Source organism: Heterocephalus glaber, unplaced genomic scaffold (genome assembly GCF_053883595.1).
Source record: "Heterocephalus glaber isolate CG9 unplaced genomic scaffold, H.glaber_assembly_v1.0 deba00001613, whole genome shotgun sequence".
Classification (NCBI taxonomy): domain Eukaryota; kingdom Metazoa; phylum Chordata; class Mammalia; order Rodentia; family Bathyergidae; genus Heterocephalus; species Heterocephalus glaber.
In genome coordinates, this window is record NW_028258384.1 from 16,082,996 (window position 1) to 16,105,898 (window position 22,903).

General features: G+C 34.4%; 1 long non-coding RNA gene and 1 pseudogene across 1 annotated transcript in view; both read left to right on the forward strand.

Annotated features, from left to right (window-relative positions):
- The window catches only part of LOC147822503 (uncharacterized), a 532,973-nt gene that overhangs the window by 77,155 nt on the left and 432,915 nt on the right, over window positions 1-22,903 (forward strand). The gene's annotated exons all lie outside the window — the stretch shown is intronic.
- The window catches only part of LOC101719509 (GTPase NRas pseudogene), a 31,652-nt pseudogene continuing 20,146 nt past the window's right edge, over window positions 11,398-22,903 (forward strand).

The following is a 22,903-nucleotide window of genomic DNA, read 5'->3' on the forward strand; positions in this document are numbered from 1 at the left end:
TTTTTATTCTTTGTTAGACCTTCACTATTTGGAATTACTTCACGTTCTTTTACTTTAAAAAGATGAAAATTCTTGGTAAGTAATTATATATTATGCTCTTTTATGAAGCATGTATTTACTTGTGGGATTGTGTCATAAGGGATTAGATGTGGAAAAAGAGGGACTATTCAGATCTGGAAGAGCTCACCTTTACTTTTAATGTCTGCTTTGAAATTGCATCACTTGTCAATTTCTGTGCAATTTAAAAAATTATTTAGAGAAATAATAAATTTAACATTTTCTTACATGATAAACACAATTCAGGCGTTGTCACTGTAAAACTGCCACAATTAAGTTGTTAAGTCTTTGAGGCTGATAATGAATTTTCCAACTTTCTGCATCAGCCTCTCATAGTTCTGTGATTACAGGTGACAGCCAAGACACCCAGCTCTCTGAACATCTTTCTGGACATAAATGAACCCATGTTCCTTCAGGTCAAAAGAAAATAAACTTATGTGTAATGGAATAATTTGTTAGTTGGTAATTATTAAACTACTGGGTATATATTGTGTCAGGCATTACAGATAATATCTTTTTTAATACATACTTTACCCTATTAATGAAAATGTGTTTCTTCCTAAGTGTTGTATTATGTGTGTGTGTGTTTTGTGGTACTTGGGGTTTGGACCCAGGGCCTTTACACCAAGCTATGTCCCTATCCCTGTTTTTACTCTTTTATTTGGGGAGAAGGTCTAGCTAAGTTCCTAAATTGCCCAGACTGGGCTTCAACTTATTATCCTCCTGCCTTGGCTTCCAAGAACATTGGAATTTCAGGCTTTCTTTGGTCTAAATATTTTTAAAAATGAAGAAAATATAAGGCATAATAATCTTCTATTTGAATTCAATGCATTGGATTTCTAGTTTTCTACATTTAGAATACATTGGTTCATACATTATTTCATTTTAAATGATTTGCCAATAAAGGACATTGAAGTAAGTCTTTGTAATTCAACAGAAAAAAATGATTTGTTAAAGGGTATAAATAACACCAAATTCAGATGACTTGCCATGGTCAAAGAGAACTATGTATACATATATACATATATATATATATATATGTATATATGTATATATATGTGTGTGTGTATATATGTATATGTGTACATGTATAATAGTTTTAAGGCCATAATAATGCAGGTTTTGGCATTTGCTTGATAGAATGTATTTAAACTAAAGGAAAACATGATTTAAATGTAATTATGACATTTTAAAATTACATTTTTTCCTAACAAAACTGAAAAAGATATCTGCTATCATTGAAAGTAATAAGTTCACCTATGTAATTATAGTAAAGCATCCATAATACAATTTTAAATATACAATTTCTCTTAGTCTTTAGTCTACTGGATTTTTGATATTAATGTACTGTTTCCCCGTTTTTATTGTTTTGAAGGAGCAGCACATAACTTTCTATATTGGAACTCAAAATTTTTTGCCGCAGACCAGCTGCAGTCGATGCAGGGTAGGAAGGGGAGAGGTCTTGGGCTGGCGAGTGAGAAAAGAACCTTTGCAAGCAATGTGCAGGTTCCCTCTGAGAAGTCTCAGGGTCTGATTTATTTTTATATCTCTAAGCACTAGCTAGGGAGCATTGGGCGGAACATGTTTACATTTTAGGTTGCCTTAGCAACATCTAGTGAGGTAAAGGTTATTTTTACTAAACAGGGTATATTTTTTCTAAGCTGATTCATTTCATTGAACATCATGAATATATTTTAAAAATTACAATTGTCCCCTTATTTACCCACACCTAAGCAGAACAGAAGGTAACTTAATCAAAATCTCTAAATCAGCAGGGGTACAAGCAAGATTTAATTAATTAAATGTCAAACTTGTGGTCATCAGCTGGCCCTTGAGAAACTGTACAATGGTTAATATAGTTTATTAGCTCTCTATTTTTCTATACCTCTATTCATCTTACTTAAGTGTTATTTGGGTTCATGGTCCATGAGCAGGAGATGTTTACAGTACTTTGAGAAAAACTGAGTAACTTGTCTCCTTAGTGTATTTATCTGTCTTAACTTTTTCTCTATTTCTTATTTCTCACTATTTCTTACATCTAAAGTCTGTCCTTTCAACCTCTTCATAAGACCCCTTTAGTAATCAGAAGGTCAGCAATAAGAAGGGGGAGTTATAATAGTGGGAAAACGGAGTTTTAGGAGAGGTTTCTTTAGAAGTGGATGTGGCAATAGAACTAAGAGAAACTGGAATTTGGGACTTTTGAGCCAGATCAGATTTCAATACATCATTACCAATTTGCCTCATGGAGAGTTTGTTGTTAGTCACAAACACAATGACTCCTGTGACCAGAGTAACAATTTTAAACATTATGGCGTGAAAAAAATAAAACATGAGGGTACGATGTGTTCCACCCTTCTTTTCCCCAAGCTGGAACTTTGTCAAGCAGCCTTGGAGGTCGGTTGGGCTTCGCCAGTTTGTTAACTGTACTTTCCCATTTACCCATATTTTAAAGTGAATAAGTTGAAGTACTTTTTTTTCAGTTTTTCAACCACTGTTTTGTTTTGTTTTTTGCGGAACCCGGGATTGAACTCAGGATCTTGTGTTTGCCAGGCAGGTGCTGGCACCACTGAGCTAAACCTCTGGCCCTAAACACTTTAATCTTTTGTGTTTTTTTGCTTTTAATACCTCTCTCCATTATATTTTAATATTTTATAATTGTACATTCTTACCCACTGCTTATCTTTAAGACTATGCTTATTTAAATTTCGTTTAAAATTTTTAAAAATATAGTAATCATTATGATGATTTTAGCAGCACATCGATATCCAAGCTACTAGGATAACAGTATTTATACTACTTTTATTTATTTATTTATTTATTTATTTATTTATTTATTTATTTTTGGTACCAGGGATCCAACTCCGGTCCTTGTGCTGGCAAGGCAGGTGGTGGAAGTACTGAGCTAAATTCCCGGCCCTAATACTACTTTTAAAAAGTAACTTTTACTTGGCAATTTGTTACTTGGTATAGCTATTAGTTAGCTGATAATTGGCAATATACAAAATATTATTATACAGCTTATCACATTAAGTACTCAAAATATTGAAATTTCAACCTAATTGCCCACAGATATCATAGATTTAACATGCCAAATAAGAAGCCGATGCTAAATTTAAGTAAATTTCTTGTATTTTATTGTCCAATTTTGGATCTTTCAGGTAGTTAAACAGTAAAAGAATTTTGTCACAAATTAAGTGATATACAAACAACTTGCTGTAGAACTAAAGAAAGAGTAGGTACAAAATGGGAAAACAACTGAAACATTATGTATAAATCTTTTAAAATAAAGTAGTTAATGTAATAGAATTTTAAAAATTTAACATTACAATGAAAATTAGCAGTTTACTTTTTAGGTGTAGCATTAAATGTGGGAAAAACCTTGCCTCCTACTCTAGTATAAAAATATGGAATAGGGGGCCAGGGATTTAGCTCAGTGGTTCTTCTGCCTGCCCCACAAGAGCAAGGATGAAAGTTCAATCCCTGGTACCAAAAAAGAAAAAAATATGGAATAGAAAGAATAAAAGTTATTTTCAGCAAATTAATCAAGAAACTGCCACAATATATATCTTAAAATTCCAAGTGAATTCCCTATAGTATTCTAAACAGGAGCATATGATTTTTAACTAGCTGAATCTTAAAGTCTCTTGGTGGTGATGGTTTTTGGGTAGTGACAGTGAATGAGGATCATTAGTGCACCTTACATTAGGACACTGATGCTTACTTCTACAGTAACTCAACCTGCATTCCATTTTGGAATCAAGCCTACATTTAATCATTTTACTGATGTTATTTTTCAACTTGGTTCTTTTGGTAAATGAATATACATATACATGTATGCACAAAAATATGCAAACTTACACAGTTATTGCTATATTAATAAGGCTAAGCATTCAGAAATTTGCATCTGTATGCCCATTTATACAATTTGGTTTGTCTACATTCTCATGAAATACATGGGGGGGGGAGTGGTAGTTAAAACAGAAAAATGAGGTGGACCAGAGTGGCGCAGTTGTGGGAAGGTTCTAGCCAGGGCCCCACCCCAACCCCACCAGCTTGGACCCACAGGCCCAGCCAAAGGACCACCTGGAAAAGAGCTGCACAGGCACACAAGCAACAGCCAGAAGCACACCCAGACACCATTGGTAAGTGCGTGCAGATCCCAGCCAGAAGCCTGCTCAGACAAAAGGGGCTGGGGTAAATAGCCCCCAGCCAAAGGCCCTCCCAGACAACAGCTATGTAGGGGGGTCAGGCCCCAGTCAGAAGCACACCCAGATACCATCCCAAGTGTGTGTGCATAGGGCTGAGCCAGAAGCCTGTGGACACAACTGAGCAACACAGTGATCCAGAAGGCCACCATGCCAAACCCAGGAATTGGTGCAGGGATGAGCAGTAGAGAAAAGGCCTCTTGGTGGCTTGCTGAGAATTGAACACCACTGGGTGAGCAACAAGTCACCTTAACAAAGGTGCAGCAGGCTGCATCTGTGGAAATGAGAAGACACATAAGTCTCAAAGCCAGATTTCCAGATCACCTAAGGAAATCCTCAAAGGGCAACAAAATGGAACAATTTGATACTCAACCACATGGTCTCCCTGAACTGGCAGAGAAAAGGGATCTAGAAGAAATGAAATCAGAAATAATTTCTCAGATAACAACAAACACTGTGTCCATAGTGCAAGACATGTTTAATAAATCTAGACCACACAGAGATAAAAAAATAGAGGAGCTGAGGAACATGATGGAATTTCAACACAGGAAACAAATGGAATCCATAAAACAGATGCAAACAGATATCAAGAGATTAAAAACTCAATTGAAAGTTTATACAGCAAAATGAGCCAATGTGAGGATAGAATTTCAGATATAGAAGACAGTGAACAGGAAAATTAAAAATTCTTAAAAATAGTAAGGATACCACAAGAAATCAATCCAGCAGCTGCTAGATGATGAAAAGAAGAATAATATAATACTGACTGGAGTCAATGAAGAAACAGAAGAGAGTGCAAACAACATAAAAAAAAAAAAAGCTGTTCAAAGAAGTAATGGCAGAAAACTTCCCAAGCAGGGGAAAAGAACTTGACTTACAGATAAGTGAGGCATATAGGACTCCAACTAACTATGATAAAATAAACCTTCACCTAGGCATATAATAGTTAAGATTCCAGCAGCCCAACAAACCCATTCTTTCTGGGGTGAGGTGCAATCTCAGTGTTGTTTTCATCTGCAACTCTCAAAAGACCAGTGACATAGAACATTTTTCATGTTTATTTGCTGCTTTTAATTCTTTGTCTGAGAAATGTCTATTCATTTCAGATGTCAATTTATTTCTTCTTGAATTCTTTTATTGGTACACTTTAGGTATACAATACGTTTACATTTATCATTGGATGTTTGTACCTATACATGATGCATCTTGGTTCTTGTTTTTTCCCCATTGCCTGTGCACCCTTCACACCTTCTACCCTTCCCTATTTACATAGACTTCATTTACATATTTTGTTCATTTCTCATAATTTTTCTTTCCCTTCTTTCCTTTCCCCTTCCTCTCCAATCACCCCTACCACTTTGGACCTTTTCTTCCTATTTCAAATTATCAATTATTCATTTTAATCATTTTAAACTTTATTTACACTTTCAGTTTCTCATACTAGAGCAACTATTCGGTATTTACATATGTGTGTCCTATTTATTTCACTTAAGAGTATGGCCTCAATATGCATCCATTTAGCTATAAATGTCTCTAGTTTCTCATTCTTTATGGCTGAGTAGTACTCCATTTTATATAAAAAAAAATCTTCTTGATCCAGTCTCCAGTTAATGGGCACTTGGGCTGTTTCCAAGCTTTAGCTATTAAAAACTGTGCTGCTATGAACATGGGTGCACATATATAGCTGTGGTATGATTCTTCTAATTCTTTTGGGAAGATACCCAGCAGGGGAATAGCTGGGTCAGATGGGACCTCTGGCCCTAGTTTTTTGAGGTATCTCCAAACTGATTTCCAAAGTGGTTGCATCAGACTGCACTCCCACCAACAATGGAGAAGAGTTCCTTTCTCCCCACACCCCCACCAGCATTTGTTATTGTTTGATTTCTTGATAGTAGCCATTCTTTCTGGAGTGAGATGGAATCACAGTGTTGCTTTCATCTGCATCTCTTGAATGACCAGTGATGTTGAACATTTTTTAATATATTTATTTCCTGCTTTTACCTCTGTGTCTGAGAAATGGCTGCTCATTTCAGATGCCCATTTTTGAATTGGGCCTTTACATTTGGGGAGTCTGATTTTTTTAAGTTCTTTGTATCTTCTAGATACTAGTCCTTTGTCTGAGGTGCAGCTGCTAAAAATTTTTTCCCATATTGTAGGCTGTCTCTTAGCTCTGTTGGTGGTTTCTCTTGCAGTGCAGAAGCTTTTTAGTAAGATGAGATCCCAGCTGTTGATTCTTTCTGCTAGTTCCTGTGCTACTGAGGTTTTGTTCATAAAGTCTTTTCCCATACAAATGTCTTTAAGAGTTCTACGTAACTTATCTTCCAGAAAGTTTAGTGTTTCTTTTTTAACATTTAGATCTTTAATCCACTTCGATCTTAGTTTAGTGCATGGTGATAAGTATGGGTCTAGTTTTAATCTTTGGCAGGTTGAAATCCAGTTTTTCCAACACCATTTATTAAAGAGGCTATCTTAACTCCAGGGAGGGTGGTTGGCTCCTTTGTCAAAGATGAGGTGGCTGAGTATGTCTGGAGATGTTTCTGCATCTTCTAATCTATTCTCTTGATCCTCAGGTCTGTTCTTTTGCCAGTACCATGCTGTTTTTATCACAATAGCTTTGTAGTATAGTTTCAAGTTGAGGATTGTAATAAACCTTGCCATGTCTCTGTTGCTTAGAATTGCTTTTGCTATTCTAGGTCTCTTATGGTTCCAAATGAATTTTTGGACAGTTTTCTCTAGTTTTGTGAAGTATATTGTTGGAATTTCAATCAGTATTGCATTAAATCTATATAGTATTTTTGGGAGTATGGCCATTTTCACTATATTAGTTCTTCCTACCCAGGAGCAAGAGATGTCTTTCCATTTTCTTACATCCCCTTTGATCTCTTTTTTCAGAGTGCTGTAGTTTTCAGTGTAGAGGTCTTTTGCTTCCTTTGTTAGATTAATTCTTAGATATTCCATTTTTTGGATGCTCTTGTAAAAGGAATTGTTTCCCTAATTTCTCTCTCAATAAGTCTGTTGTTTGTGTATAAGAAGGCTAATGTTTTTTTGAGTGTTGACCTTGTATCCAGCTACTCTACTGAATCTGTCAATTAAGTCTAGAAGTCTTTTGGTAGAGTCTTTTGTGTCTTCTATGTAAAGTATCATATCATCAGCAAATAATGACAGTTTAACTTCTTCCTTTCCTATCTTTATTCCTTTTATTTCTTTTTCTTTTCTAATTGCTCTGGTTAATGTTTCCAGAACTACATTGAACAGGAGTGGTGATAGTGGGAATCAGTTGCCCATTTTTGAATTGGGTCTTTATATTTGTGGGGTCTGATTTTTTTGAGTTCTTTATGTATTCTATACAGTAGACCTTTGTCTGAGTAATAGCTGATAACAAGAAACTAAAGACATTTATAGCTAAGTGGATGCACATTGAGGCCATATTCCTAAGTGAAATTAATAGGACATACATGTGTAAATACTGAATAGTTTCTCTGATGTGAAAAACTAAAAGTATAAATAAGGATCAAAATGTATAATTTATATTGTATAATAGGAATAAACAGTCTAAAGGAGTAGGGGAAGTAGGAGGGGTAGGGGAAAGGAAAGAAGGGAAAAGAAAAAATATGAGAAAAGAAAAAAATGAAAAAAAAGTCTTTGTAAATAGGGAATGGTGGAGAGGGTGAAGGGAAGGCAGGAGAATGGGGATAAAATAAGAACCAAGATACAACATGTAAAGGTACAAGATCCCAAAGATGAATTTAACTGTATTGTATACCTAAAATAGAAGATCCCAATGATGAATGTGACTGTATTGTACACCTAAAATGTAACAATAAACTTAATGGAACACAGAAAAATAAAGATCTAAATATTAAAATAGAAACACTAAACCGGCTTGAAGAGAGGTTAGGTAGAACTCTGGAAGACATTTGCTTAGGAAAAGATTTCATGAACAAAACCTCAGTTGCATGTGAACTAGCACAAAGAATCAACAAATGGGGTCTCTTCTTATTAAAAAGCTTCTGCACAGCAAGAGAAACCACCAACAGTGTGAAGAGACAGCCCACAATGTAGCAAAAATTTTAACAGCTGTTCCTTAGACAAAGGTCTACTATCTAGAATATATACAGAACTTAAAAAAATCAGACCTTTCAAATTTAAAGATCCAATCCAAAAATGGACATCTGAAATGAACAGACATTTCTAAGACAAAGCATTGGAAATAGCAAATAAACATATGAAAAAATGCTCAACATCACTGGTCATTTGAGAGATGCAAATGACAATGCTTAGATTCCACCTCACCCCAGAAAGAATGGCTTCTATCATGAAATCAACCAATAACAAATGCTGGCAGGGCTGTGGAGAAAAAGGAACCATTCTCCACTACTGGTGGGAATGTAGACTCATGCAACTATTGTGGAAATCAGTATGGAGATACCTCAGAAATCTAGGATTAAAGGTCACATTTGACCTAGCTTTTCCCCTGCTGAGTATAACTTCCAGAAGAGTCATGCCACAGTGATATATGTGCACCCATGTTTATAGCAGCACAATTTGTAACAGCTAAAAGTTGGAAGCAGCCCAATTACAAATCAACTGGAGACTGGATAATGTGTTTTTTTATAACCTGGAGTACTACTCAGCCATAAAAAATGAGATATTAGAGACATTTATAGCTAAGAGGAAGCACATTGAGGCAATACTCAAGTGAAATAAGTAGAACACATGTAACTCCTGAGTAGTTTTTGTAGTGTGAGCAAGTGAAATTGCAAATAAGGATCAAAATGTATAATAGATAATGTGAAATAGAAAGAAAAGGTGCAAAGGGGAAAGGGAAGGGGAAGGGTAGGGGAAAGGAAAGAAGGAAGTGTTATTAATATGAGAATTTGAAAAAATGGAAACAAAGTCTTTGTAAATATAGAGGGGTGGAGGGATCGAAGGTAGGGCAGAGGATCGGGGAAAAAGAAGAATCAAGATATATTATGTAAAGGTACAAATCCCCAGTGATGAAAATGCACCAATAAAATTAATTTTAAAAAGAAAAATAAATATATATCTAGACAGCTGACATTAAAATGATATGTATTGTGAAATAACTTTATTTAATTGGGTCTTTAAAAATGATTGACAGAAGTAAATAAATAAGCAGAAACAACTGATAAGAGTATAATATAGTGATAATTTATGGGTAATAAAAATTTATATTGTTATTTATATTTTATGTAATTTATAGGGAATCATTTTATTTTTATTTTTATTATATATATATTTGTTTTGGGTTTTTTTTTGGTATCTGGGATCAAACTCAGGTCCTTGTGCTTGTGCAGCAGGCAGCAAAACAACTGAGCTAAATCCCCGGCTGTTTTATTATATTTTTTGTACTGGGGATCTAATTCAGGACCATGGGCATGCTAAGCAAGCAAACTACCATGGAGCTACACCTCTGAATGCCCTCTATCAATATAAGTAAATCTGAAATCATGAGGCACAGGGTTATAGTTTCTGGTGATAGGGTTTCATGACTCTAGTGTGACATGAATTTCTTCTGTTACTAAGAGTCCATATTGAGTACCACTGAAATAATTATAGGTATTGAATGGTACAGTTCAGTATTTTCAGTGCATCTGGATCCTCTAAGATGGCTTCATAGTCTCAGAGTAATATACTAGCAGAATAAGAGCTAGAACAATACTGTTGTACCTGAGACATACAAGATATATGAGATGTGGATTCAAATTCATTCATTCATTAAACATTTAAGAAATCCCATTATGTGCCAGGAACAGAACTAGCTGTTGGCTTGCAAAATATGCATTCAGATATAAGCAGTCAAACCATTTAAAATTTTTGGAATTGTGTTTCTTTGAGAATAATGAGGAAATGGTAGGATTGATAAAGGATGGGGAGAAAGAAGAGCAGAAGTGGGAGGATGATGAGATAGAGAAGAAATCAGGGAAGAAGGAAAACAGGGAGATTAAGGAGGGGAGAAGAAATGGGGGAATAATAAGTTCTAAAATAATACTTTTGGAATTATTGTTTAATTCCAAGGAAGTTGTTCAGCAAATAAGTATTCCCAAAATACCTAATCAATTAGAAAGTAAAAATTTTATGCTACACAGATATTGAAGTTTAACTTGAATTAAAAGTTGTCATATTGAAAATTTTTCCTGAACATGGCTAGTTTTCTTTAGAAAGCCTAAATCATTGGAGCGAGACAGGCTCAACATGGCTGTATAGAGGAGGAGCCATGTTGGAGTTACTTAGAGAAAATCATCTAAAAACACAGGTAATTGGAAGATAGGGATGGATACACATCCTGATGCCAAAATCAATCTGAAATAAGTGAGTTGTAGATCAAACAAAAAATAAGCATGGCACCTTATAAAATGGTGAAGAAGCCCACAGGGCTGCCTGTGGCAACTCTGCCTGCACATGGAGCAGGAACTGCCAATCTGTGAAGTTTCATAAAAACCCAGTGGACTACAATAGTGTGGCAAACTCAAGCCATATTGGATAAATTTGGGATATAAGGCCCCTTGCCTTTTTGCCTTCCTCCAAACAGAAATTTTGGAGCAGCAGCAAATTTCACCAGCACACACAGGTGTGAGTGACCAGGAAGCTGCTTCTAACCCCCCGAATGGCTGCCAGTATTTTCTTTTTTTTTCCACCATGCACCATAATGGATAACTGGTAACTCTAAGGACCACAAGGTTAGTGAGTGCAGTGACAGCAGTGAAGGTAGTTAGTGGAACAGAACCATACCTCCTGCCCTGCATCCAGTAGCATGAGAAAAAGGGAAGCCTGACACATAATCCACAGTGGGGCAACAAGTGAGAAGTCAGCATTCCCCTGCTCTGTTCCCAACACAGAGTTGTGTACAGCTCTCCCCCACCCTTGCCTCCAAGCAGCACGAGCGGTGAGACACAGCAGAGTGGAATAGAGGAGGCTGTGAAAGGATGAGGACGTCATGACTGTACACAGCATTCGGAGCAGGCTTGGGCTGTCTCTGTCTGAGGGTGACACAGCAACTGAGAAAGTGATGTAGAGAAAAACAGGGTAAGAAGACATGGGCAGGATGCAAAGGAGCTTACAGAAAGCTGAAGGCTGAAGACTCTGGTCCCAGTCCTCACATCTGGTGGCCAAGATGAGCCATGTACCAGGCACTAATTCTACTGCAGACTTGGCAGGTTTACTCAGCACAGATTTGGGCTCTGAAATGGACACTGCCATTGCCACAGAACTGAGGGTACCAGAGGAATTTTATTGTCTCTGTTGTTGTTGCTTTTTTGTTTTGATTTCCTTTTTCTGTCTTTTTTTTGGGGGGGGGGGTTGTTTAGATGTTACTGTTATTGCTTATTTTGTTTTGTTCGTCTTTTTTCTTTCTTTCCTCAATGCTCTTTTTGGTTTTTTGATATTCTCATGTGGTGAACATTGTTTCTGGTTAGCTTCAATATTCTTTTGCTTTCTCCTTCATTCTTTCTGTCCTGTCCTCTTCTCCAGTTTTTCAAACTTTGGGTGGTCATCCTTTGTCCTTCAGCCTTGCTACTATGATAGCCCTCTCCATTTATCTCTCTACTTTTTTTACTGACCCTCTTAAATTCTCCCCCCCCCCAGGATAAAGTCACTCTACTAAGGGGAAACTCAAAGCACACAAGTCCTTTGTTAATATTGGATTACATTATATAACTGTAGATCTTGTTCACATGATTAAAGGAAACAAATTAATAGTTACCACAGTCTGTCAGTTTTTAGTCTGTGACTGATGCTACTGCTAGAGCTAACTGTACTACATTAGCCAGAGTGTCATACTTGTTGCAATCAGTTTTTATCCCTTGTATGACAATATGGGTTATTGTCTGGGGTCATAACAATCATCATAGTCAAGTACCAAAGGAGCCAAATAGCGATTTCTCATCCTGTGTTAGTTACTTTTCTCTCATTACTGAGATAAAATAACTGACACCCAAAATCAGAGGGGGAAGGGTTTATTTGGCTTACAGTTCATTGAGGTTTCAATCCATAATTGGCTGAGTCCAAGGCAGGGATGACAAACAGGCATGGCAGAAGAGAAACAACATGGTGCCCACACAGCAGCAAAGGCAACAAGAGAACCTTAACAGTGTCTCCGTGCCCCTTTTATTTCAGTCAGAGTACTTAGGGCATGTAGCACTCACACCCTTAATCCTACTGCCCTTGAACCTAACATTACATCGTGAATCAATTCCAGCTCCACACCCTCTAGATCAAGCCTATCACCATATGAGGCTTTGGGGGGACATCTAGACCCAAACCATAACACATCCCTAATAAATTGAGAAGGTAGCATCTTGAGAGAAACACAAAGGCCAAGAGCTACCTCCAGTTAGAAGACATTTCTGAGAAATAGACACCTTCTAGGGAAGCCTTGATACTGATGATAGAGATACCAACCATAAGCAATTTACAAGCATCAACATGGAAAATAAATTAAAATAAAAAATAGAAAATTGCAATACACAGAAGCAAAATTCAACTCCAGATCTCCAGCCCACCGAGGCCACATCCAGGGGTTGAGATAGAGGAAATCTCTACTTTCTGAAATGATACCAGCAGAGGTTAAAAAAAAAAAAAAAAAAGAATGAGGCTATAGAGAAAATCAGAGAATATTCTCCCAGGTAAAAAAAAAAAAAAAAATGAAAGACTTGCTTAGTGAATTTAGAGTAGAATCAGATAAAAAAATGAGTTTAAAAAAATGATGGAAAGAATGAATGTCCAACATAGGAAAGAAATGGTATCCATGAAACAGATTCAAGTAGATATGCAGGAGATTAAAAATTCCATTGAAAGGATACACAGCTGATTGAACCAAGGTGAGGACAGAATATCAGATCTAGAAGACAAGATTGTGGTTAGCAATCACAAAAAGAAAGATTTCTCAAAAATAGCAAGGAACCATTAAAAAAGAACAATCCACCAGCTACAAGATGATGCAAAGGAGAACAACATAAAGTTGACTGGAGTCAAAGAAAAAGCAGGAGACATTGCAAATAATATTAAAAAAACTATAAAAAATAATGGAAGAAAATTTCCCAAGCATGAAAAACTAATTTGAAATGCAGATAATTGAGGCATATAGAACTGTAATTACTCATGAAAAAATAAGCCTACACAAAGGCATACAATAATCAAGATTTCACAAATTCAGCACAAGAAGAGAATATGAAAAGCTCTTACAGAAAAGAAAAAAAATCACCCATAAGGGAATGCCCAGAAGAATCACAGCAGACTTCTCAACACAAAACTTTAAGTCAAGAAGAGCTTGGAGTGAAGTATTGCATGTCCTGAAAAAAACCCAAACTCCAGATTGATGTACATTGCAAAATTATTTTTCAAAATTAATGAAGAAGCCAGGGATTTAGCTCAGTGGTGCTGCTGCCTGCCTCCCAAGTGTAGGGTCCCGAGTTCAATCCCTGGTACCAAAAAAAAAAAAAGAAAATTAATGAAGAAATAATGTACTTCCATGACAAAGAATAATGGAAAAAATTCATGACAATTAAATCAGCTCTCCAAAATGTTCTGAAGTAACATCTTAGAAAGAGATAAAGAAAGATACAATCCCAAGAATATCAATGGAAAGAATCTACCTTGGAAGACAAACAACAAAACAGAGGGGAGAGACAGTGAACCAACAACAGGAAAATGTGACAAGGAGAAGCCAATGCATATCAGTTACAATTATCAATGTAAATGATCTGAATTCATCAATCAAAAGAAACAGACTGTCAGAGGGAATTGAGAAACAAGATCCAACAATATGCTACATATAAGAAACACATTTAATTCAAAAAGAAATTTATAGTCTGAAAGTCAAAAAATGAAATGCTTAGGAATCAGTCTAATGAAGGTAGTAAAAGAGCGTTATATGTAATACTACAGTATTCTGAAAAAGGAGATTGAAGAGACTATCAGAAAATGAACAATCATCCCTTGCTTTGGAGTGGGAAGAACCAAGATAGTGAAAATGGTCATAATCCCAAAATTGTTACACAGATTCAATGAAGTTCCTATCAAAATATTGATAACATACCTCATAGAACTAGAGAAAACATTCCTAAAATTCATTTGCAACCAGAAGAGACCTAGAATAGCAAAAACAATTCTGGGTAACAAAGGTAAGGCAGGGGGAATCACAATCGCTGACTTTAAATTATACTACACTGCTGCGGTGATAAAAACAGCATGGTAGTGGCAAAAAAGAGACACAAGGATCAATGGAAGAGATTAGAAGATGTAGAAACAACTACAAATACACTTATCCACCTTATCTTTGACATAGGAGTCAAATGCCATCCCTAAAAGAAAGATATTCTCTTCAATATATGGTGCTGGAAAAACTGGCTTTCCACATGCCAAAGACTAAAATTAAAACCATGTCATTCACCATGCACTAAACTAAAATCAAATGTCAGAGATCTAAATATTAAAACAGAAACACTAGATTTACTGGAAGAGAAAACAGATAGAACTCTTGAAGACATAGATGTAGGCAAAGAATTCATGGACAAAACCCCAATCATACAGGAAATATTACAAAGTATCAAAAACTGGTATCTCATCTTATTAAAAAGCTTTTGCAGAGCAAAATAAATCACCAACAGAGTGAAGAGACAAACCATAGAATAGGAAAAGATTTCTTCTCGTTATTCCTCAGACAAAGCACTAATATTGAGAATATATAAAGAACTGAAAAAAAATCAGGCCCCCAAAATTTAAACAATCAAACAAAAAATGGATATCGGAGATGAATACACACTTCTCAGATGAAGAATAAATGACAAATAAATATATATGAAAAAATGTTCAACATCACTGCCCATTCACGTGATGCAAATTAGAACCACCCTGAGTTTCCATCTCACTGAAGAAATAATGGCTATCATCAAGAAATCAGTTGAGAAATTCTGGTGAGGCTGTGAGGAAAAAGGAAACCTTCTCCATTGTTAGTGGCAGTGTAGACTCATGCATCCACTGTGGAAATCAGTGTAGAGATTCCTCAAACAACTAGAACTGGAGATTCCATTTAATCCAGCTATTTCCCTTTGCAATATCTTCCCAATGGAATTAAAAGCATCATACCACCACAATATATGCATACCCATGATTACAGCAGCACAGTGTGTAATAGCTAAATCTTGGAAACAACCCAAATAACCATCAACTGATGAATGGATAAAGAAGATGTGGATTTTTTTAATAAAATTGAGTACTTCTCAGCCATAAAGAAGGATAATTTTGAGATATTTCTAGATTAATCAATCCATCTTCATACCACACTCTTAAGCATAAGAAATTGGACACACATGAGTAAATATTGCATTGTTTCTCTGGTGAAAGAAACTGAAAGTGTAAATAAGGGCCAAAATGTACAATAGATATTCAGAAATAGGAAGAAAATATTCAAATGGGAAGAGGAACTAGGGAGGAAGGAGGGGGAAAGAAGTGAAAATAAAAAATAGAAAAGAAGGATAAAATGGAAAGAAAATTTTTTTAAATAATGAGGGGAACGGGGTTGAAGGGAGGGGAGGCAAATAGGAAAATGAAGAATCAAGATATATACAGGTAAAAATTCCCCATAATGAATATGATCATTATGTATATCTAAATTGTATCATTAAACTTAATTAAAAAGAAAATATCTACCTCATTCAATTTTACAATATGGGAGAATGGTATATTGTATTCATAATAAAGTTAAGAAAAATATATTACAATAAATGTTTTAAAACTGAAGTGATATCTATGGAAAATTGCTGTTATTAAAGATGTAAAAAAGGAACATGACAAGTTAAGCTTTTTATAATGGATTATTATGCTAAAAATAAAAATATCTCTGCTTTCGTTGTCAATCCTTGATATTTATGAACTACCTGGTTTATTAGATACACCAATTTTGTGATTAAATCTCAACACTTAACTCCACTAGCAACATATTTTGACTGTAGTGAATAACTAGAATGGAATCTGCACTAGTGCTTATCTATTCTACTTTTTCTGCCAGAACAAATACAGGCAGAATGTTAAGAAGTTTTTTGTGATTAGGAAATTATGAACACTATTTCCTGCAATGTCAAAATTTTCAATCTAATCAATAACATTTAAAAAGAAAAAATAGTCATAGTCTTTCAATATTACCACGAATATATCAAACCTTACAGAAATGTTTGTCTATCTATAGATCTAATATTGTTCAAATTTACTGAGTTTGTGTCATCTGCCAAGAAATATATAAAACTGGGTTTTGAAATTTTAGTGTGATTCTAGATCTGTATTTTTGAAACGAAAAATCAAACTCACAAGATAAGAAGACTACTTTCTCCAGATAAATTGATAATTCCAAATAGAATTGTTTTAGTAACACTTATTGTAATATTTATGTCATATAAAAATAAAATCATAATATCCTATATCACAAAGATAGTATTTTTGTGAGATGATGAACAATTTTGTGTACACAGACCTCATATCAGTGGATTCTGCATTCATAAATTCAATCCATTCCATATCAAAAGTATTTGAAAAAAACTTGCATTCATACAAAATGTATCTTCACTTTTGTCATTCCCTAAATAATACAAGTACCAACTATTTGGATAATAGTAACTATTATAAATAACAGATTATTTAAAATATACAGCAGGATGTGCATAATTTGCATATAAATGGTACATTATTTTACATAAAAAACTTGAGCATTTGCAGATTATGATATCTGTGGATGTCCTGAAATTAATCCTCCATACCAATGGATTATTGTATTGAAGTATAAAATAATTTATCATTGTATATATTCAATGTTTCTATGCCAGATCATTCAGTTTTTGCTTGTTATAGACCCTCATATACATTATTTTATTTGAGGTACATATCTTAGGCTAATTGCATTAAAATTTTACTTTTATATGAATTTGAATATGGAATAAGGGAGACACCATTCTTTTATTTTAATGTTGTTTCTCTTATCTTGATGCACATTTAATAATATTCATTAATATAAAAGCTCTCAATTTAGACAATTTTTATTTGGTAGTTAACTAAATATTTGCATTTTTTTTGTCATGTTCAAAATCTCAGACTCCATTTAAACACAAATTGGTTTGACAGTGTAAATGTAATTTTTCTTAAAATATTTAAGTCAAGATAAATTATGTAAATTCTATTTAGAATTCTATGGGCAGTAAATTTACTCAACTACTGTTAATATAATTCCATTCATGTAAATTTAGTGAAGAATAGGATATATTTTTAAATCCTTTTCTACACTTTGAATAAACTTAATCAAGTTGACTTTAACCATTATCTTGTCATATATTTATTCCTGCTAAATCTAAAGTTGTACTTACTCATTGTATTATTACAAAGACAGCTAAATTTAAAAAGTCACATAGTAGGGCCGGGGATTTAGCTCAGTAGTTTCACTGCCTGCTGCACAAGCACAAGGACCCGAGTTCGATCCCCGGCACCAAAAAAAAAAAAAAAGTCACCTAGTGAGTATAATATATGTAAGACTAAGTCAAGCTGGTAGACATTTAAAATACTACTTGCTTTTAAGTAAACAAGTATTTTAATGAAAACAAATTGTGCTGATAATTATTGTAAAGTTTATTCTGTTATATTTTATTAGATTAAAATAAATAAAACAATATAATGCAATATGAATCTCTAGGATTTAAAATAATTGTAGACTGAGGGAAATTGATATCGCTGATCTTTCAGAGAGGTACACCTAATGATTGCTAGGAAACACAGGGTAAGAACAGTTTTGGTTGCCAGGCACAGCCACTTTTTTTTGGAAGCCTTTAAGAAACTAAAATATATGTACAAAGTGTATTTCTGCTCCTATAAAAGTATAGTATATTTTAGGTTGTAACAGAATATTTTTAAATGCAATATGTAGATTTATGTGGTGGATAATTTGGTGTCAAGTCTCATGGCATTTCACAAAAATTTGTGTAAAAATGAGCTGGAGCTCTAGGGTATAGTGCATAAAACAGTATCTTTCCACATCTGGGCCCATACTTAATCTGAAGGACTTGAGGAGATATGCTAATCTGCCTGACAATAATTTAGGTAGCTAGTGAGCTGTGTTATCTGGTAGTACATAGATACTAAAAGTATTTTTCTTTGCTTTTCCCCTCTGTTTCCTCAGTCCAAATAACTTCAAATTGCATACATGCAATCTATACTCACATTTCAATGAAGACACAATACCATTTTATTGTGATGAATGAAGACATTTATTCACTATCTAGTTTTATGACAATTATGATGATATTAATATGCAATGCCATATAGATGTGCTAGCAAAATCTATAGTATTAAACCCACTTTATTGTAGAATATATATTATCTGACAGGCTTCAATACACTTGAACAAATATAGTAAGTCAATTTATGTATGTAATAATGTATCATTATTTTTTGAGTTTTGTCAAATAACTAAAATTGAAAAAGTAAATATGTTCACATAATTATTTTTCTCACTATATATGAAATGTTCATTGACAAAGAAATTTCATCTCCACTTCATCACACTTATGTGGTTTTCGCTTTGCTTCATATTAGTAATGCCAGAAATATTCTTTACTGTTGTTGCTCAAAAATATTCCAGCATTACATAGAAGTTCAGAATTATGTTAATTGCAAGGTTTCGCAGAAACGTTGTTTGACATTTTGAAAAATAGTATGGAAAATTAGTTATTGTTCCTCTTAGTATTCTAAATGAGTTTCAAAAAAATTAGCAAGAGGAAAAAGCCAATAGAAAAAGTGCAAATCGGGCCGGGGATTTAGCTCAGTGGTGTCACCGCCTGCACCGCAAGTGCAAGGACCTGAGTTCGATCATTGATACAAAAAAAAAAAAAAAAAAAGTGCAAATAGACTTTGTTTTTGTTTTGTTGTGAGAAGTTCTCAGTAGGTAGTTCAGGCTGGCCTTTAACTCACTATGTAGCCTGGAACTCGTGGAGATCCTTTTGCTACCACACCCAGCTAGACTTTCTTAAGAGACAATTCATCTCATTCTAAAATAAAAGTGATTCTACACTTTCAAATTGGTCCTCAAAGGTATGTTTTGCAAAATTATCTTAATTGTTTCTAGCTTTGGAGATCTCACTTGGAGAATTTAATTTACTTCTTAAAAGTATTTAAAGAGAAAAAAGAACAAAGTAGCAACAGCTTAAAATGTGGAATGCAATTATGTAGCAAGAATGGGACTATAATGTATACGTTTAGATTCCTTTAAAACAAATCTCACATCTACAAACATGAAAGTATTCATAATGATCAAATGAGATATTTCTCCAGCTTAGAAAATGCAGATAATAAGCATACTATGTCATTGGGTTACTGTAAGAGTAAGATATGTATTAAACAAGTACATATACCTAAAAATAATTTTATCTGAATCTCTCAAATGGAAGTGCTATGCAAGTTTATATACTATCATTTTTCTCCTGAGGTGCTAGAACTCAAATCCAAAGCCTCATGCATGCTAGGCAAGCATTCTACCACTGAATTATATCCCCTGCTCATTATTATCATTATAATTAATTGTATCATAATATTAATTGAACCATAAAAGTAAGATTCAACACACTGTATTCACATGGCTTCAAAACAATGATATCAAACTGTTAGCTTGCTGTTGCAATTGGCTATCCATGTAAGGGGAGATTGTGAAAATTTTGCTCTTATTTCAAAACATAACTCCATTTTAGTATCCACCATTTGCATTCTGTCTCCTCACTCCAACACGTGATGCCTTCATTTCATCAACCATCAGTAGAGATACTAATGTATAATCCTATATTATTGGATATTATTTGTACTATAATGTGTAATTTAAAAATTTTCTTGGCTTGGTTGCTTTATGTTTTCTTAAGTCAACATTTTCTATAATTTAATATACTTCTATAATTTAATACTATAATTCTATTTACTTAACAACTAAATGAATGATCAAAATATTGAAAATATTTATTAATAACATGCTATGTATATTTTATCTTTTTTTGTATTAAATTCTTTTATTGGTACATTGTAGGTATACAACACAATTACATTTCTCATTGGGAATTGTACCTTTACATAATGCATCTTAGTTCTTATTTTTTCCCCATTCCTAGCCCTCCCTTCATGCCCTCCACCCTTCCCTATTTACAAAGACTTTATTTCCAATTTTTCCATTTCTTATCATTTTTCCTTTCCCTTCTTTCCTTTCCCCTGCCCCTCCCACTACCCCTACCCCTTTGGACCTTTTCTTCCTATTTTACATTATTGATTATTCATTCAAATCATTGGTGCCTTTTAGGTATACAATATAATGACATTCATCATTGGAAATTTGCACCTTTACATAGTCTCTCTTGGTTCTTATTTTTCACCCTTGCCCAGCCCTCCCTTCAACCCCTCCATTCCTCCCTATTTACAAAGATTTTGTTCCTATTTTTCCATTTTCTCATATTATTCCCATTCCCTTCTATCCTTTCCCCTAGCCCTCCCACTTCCTTCCCCTTTGCCCCTTTTCTTCCTATTTCACATTACCTATTATACATTTAGTCCTTATTTACACTTTCAGTTTCTCACACCAGAGAAACTATTCGGTATTTACACATGTGTGTCCTATTTATTTCACTTAAGAGTATTGCCTCAATGTGCATCCACTTAGCTATAAATGTCTCTAATTTCTCATTTTTTATGGCTGAGTAGTACTCCATTTTATTAAAAAAACCACATTTTCTTTATCCAGTCTCCAGTTGATGGGCATTTGGGCTGTTTCCAAGTTTTAGCTATTACAAATTGTGCTGCTATGAACATGGGTGCACATAAATCACTGTGGTATGATTCTTTTAATTCTTTGGGGAAGATCCCCAGCAGGGGAATAGCAGGGTCAAATGGGACTTCCAGTCCTAGCTCTTTGAGGTATCTCCATACTGATTTCCACAGTGGTTGCACCAGTCTACACTCCCACCAGCAGTGGAACAGGGTTCCTCTTTCCCCACAGCCCTACCAGCATTGGTTATTGGTTGATTTCATGATAGTGGCCATTCTTTCTGGAGTGAAGTGGAATCTCAGCATTGTTTTCATTTGCATCTCTCAAATGACCAGTGATGTTGAACATTTTTTCATGTATTTATTTGCTATTTCTACTTCTTTGTCTGAGAAATGTCTGTTCATTTCAGATGCCCATTTTTGGGTTGGGTCTTTAAATTTGGGAGGTCTGATCTTTTTAAGTTCTTTATAGATTTGAGATAGTAGACCTTTGTCTGAGGAAGAGCAGGTGAAGATTTTTTCCCACACTGTGGGTTGTCTCTTCACACTGCTGGTGGTTTCTCTTGCTGTGTAGAAGCCTTTTAATAAGAAGAGATCCCATTTGTTGATTGTTTGTGCTAGTTCACAGGCAACTGAGGTTTTGTTCATAAAATCTTTTCCTACACTGATGTCTTCAAGGGTTCTACCTAACCTCTGTTCCAAATGATTCAGAGTTTCTATTTTAATATTTAGATCTTTAATCCATTTTGATTTTAGTTTAGTGCATGGTGAGAGATACAGGTCTAGTTTTAATCTTTGGCAAGTTGAAGCCCAATTTTTCCAGCACCATTTATTAAAGAGGCTATCTTTCCTCCAGTGAGGGTGTTTGGCTCCATTGTCAAAGATGAGATGGCTAAGTGTGTCTGGTGTTGTTTCCGCATCTTCTACTCTGTTCCACTGGTCCTCAGGTCTGTTTCTTTGCCAGTACCATGCTGTTTTTATCACAGTAGCTTTGTAGTATAGTTACAGGTTGGGGATTGTGATACCCCCTGCCATGTCTCTGGTACCTAGAATTGCTTTTGCTATTCTGAGTCTCTTCTTGTTCCAAATGAATTTTTGGATTGTTTTCTCAAGGTCTATGAAGTATGCTGCTGGCATCTCAATTGGAATTGCATTAAATCTATATAGCAGTTTTGGAAGTATGGCCATTTTCACTATATTAATCCTTTCTACCCAGGAGCAGGGGATGTCTGTCCATTTTCTGATATCATTTTAATGAGTTTTGTACTAAAGCTATTAAAAGTAGTGCATATATTTTGAGTTTCTCATAGAAAAGAAATCATGCAATATTAATAAAAAGCTCAAAAGAAAATAGGGAATATGGAGAAGCTCAAATAATTGTTTAAAAAATGTTTTAATGTATGCTAATTTATTTTATTTATATTACTAGTTTTCTTAGTTCATTGAAAAAAAAGCTTTGTGATATTAACTATTTGTTTCTTCTTTGTAAGAGAAACTTTTTTATCCATGTCTTGTAATCTGAGTAACTACTTTGAAGATAATGATACATAGTGCATTAACTATTGTTATTCTCAATATTTTGTCATGAAATTTTGTTTTTTATTTTTCATAAAATAAAAAGTAGTACCTGCTTTAGTTCTTATAGCTCTTCTTTATCTAGTGCATAACTCAATTTTATTTTCTTGAAATTTTATCAAGATTTATTACTGGATTTTTATTCAAATGATTAACATTCTATTAAAATATAAATTATTATTACTGCATTCTTATGAATAACTATAGGGAGTTTCAAATAGTATATTTAAAATCACATATTGGGTCATCTATTTGTCATCTTCACAAGTTCT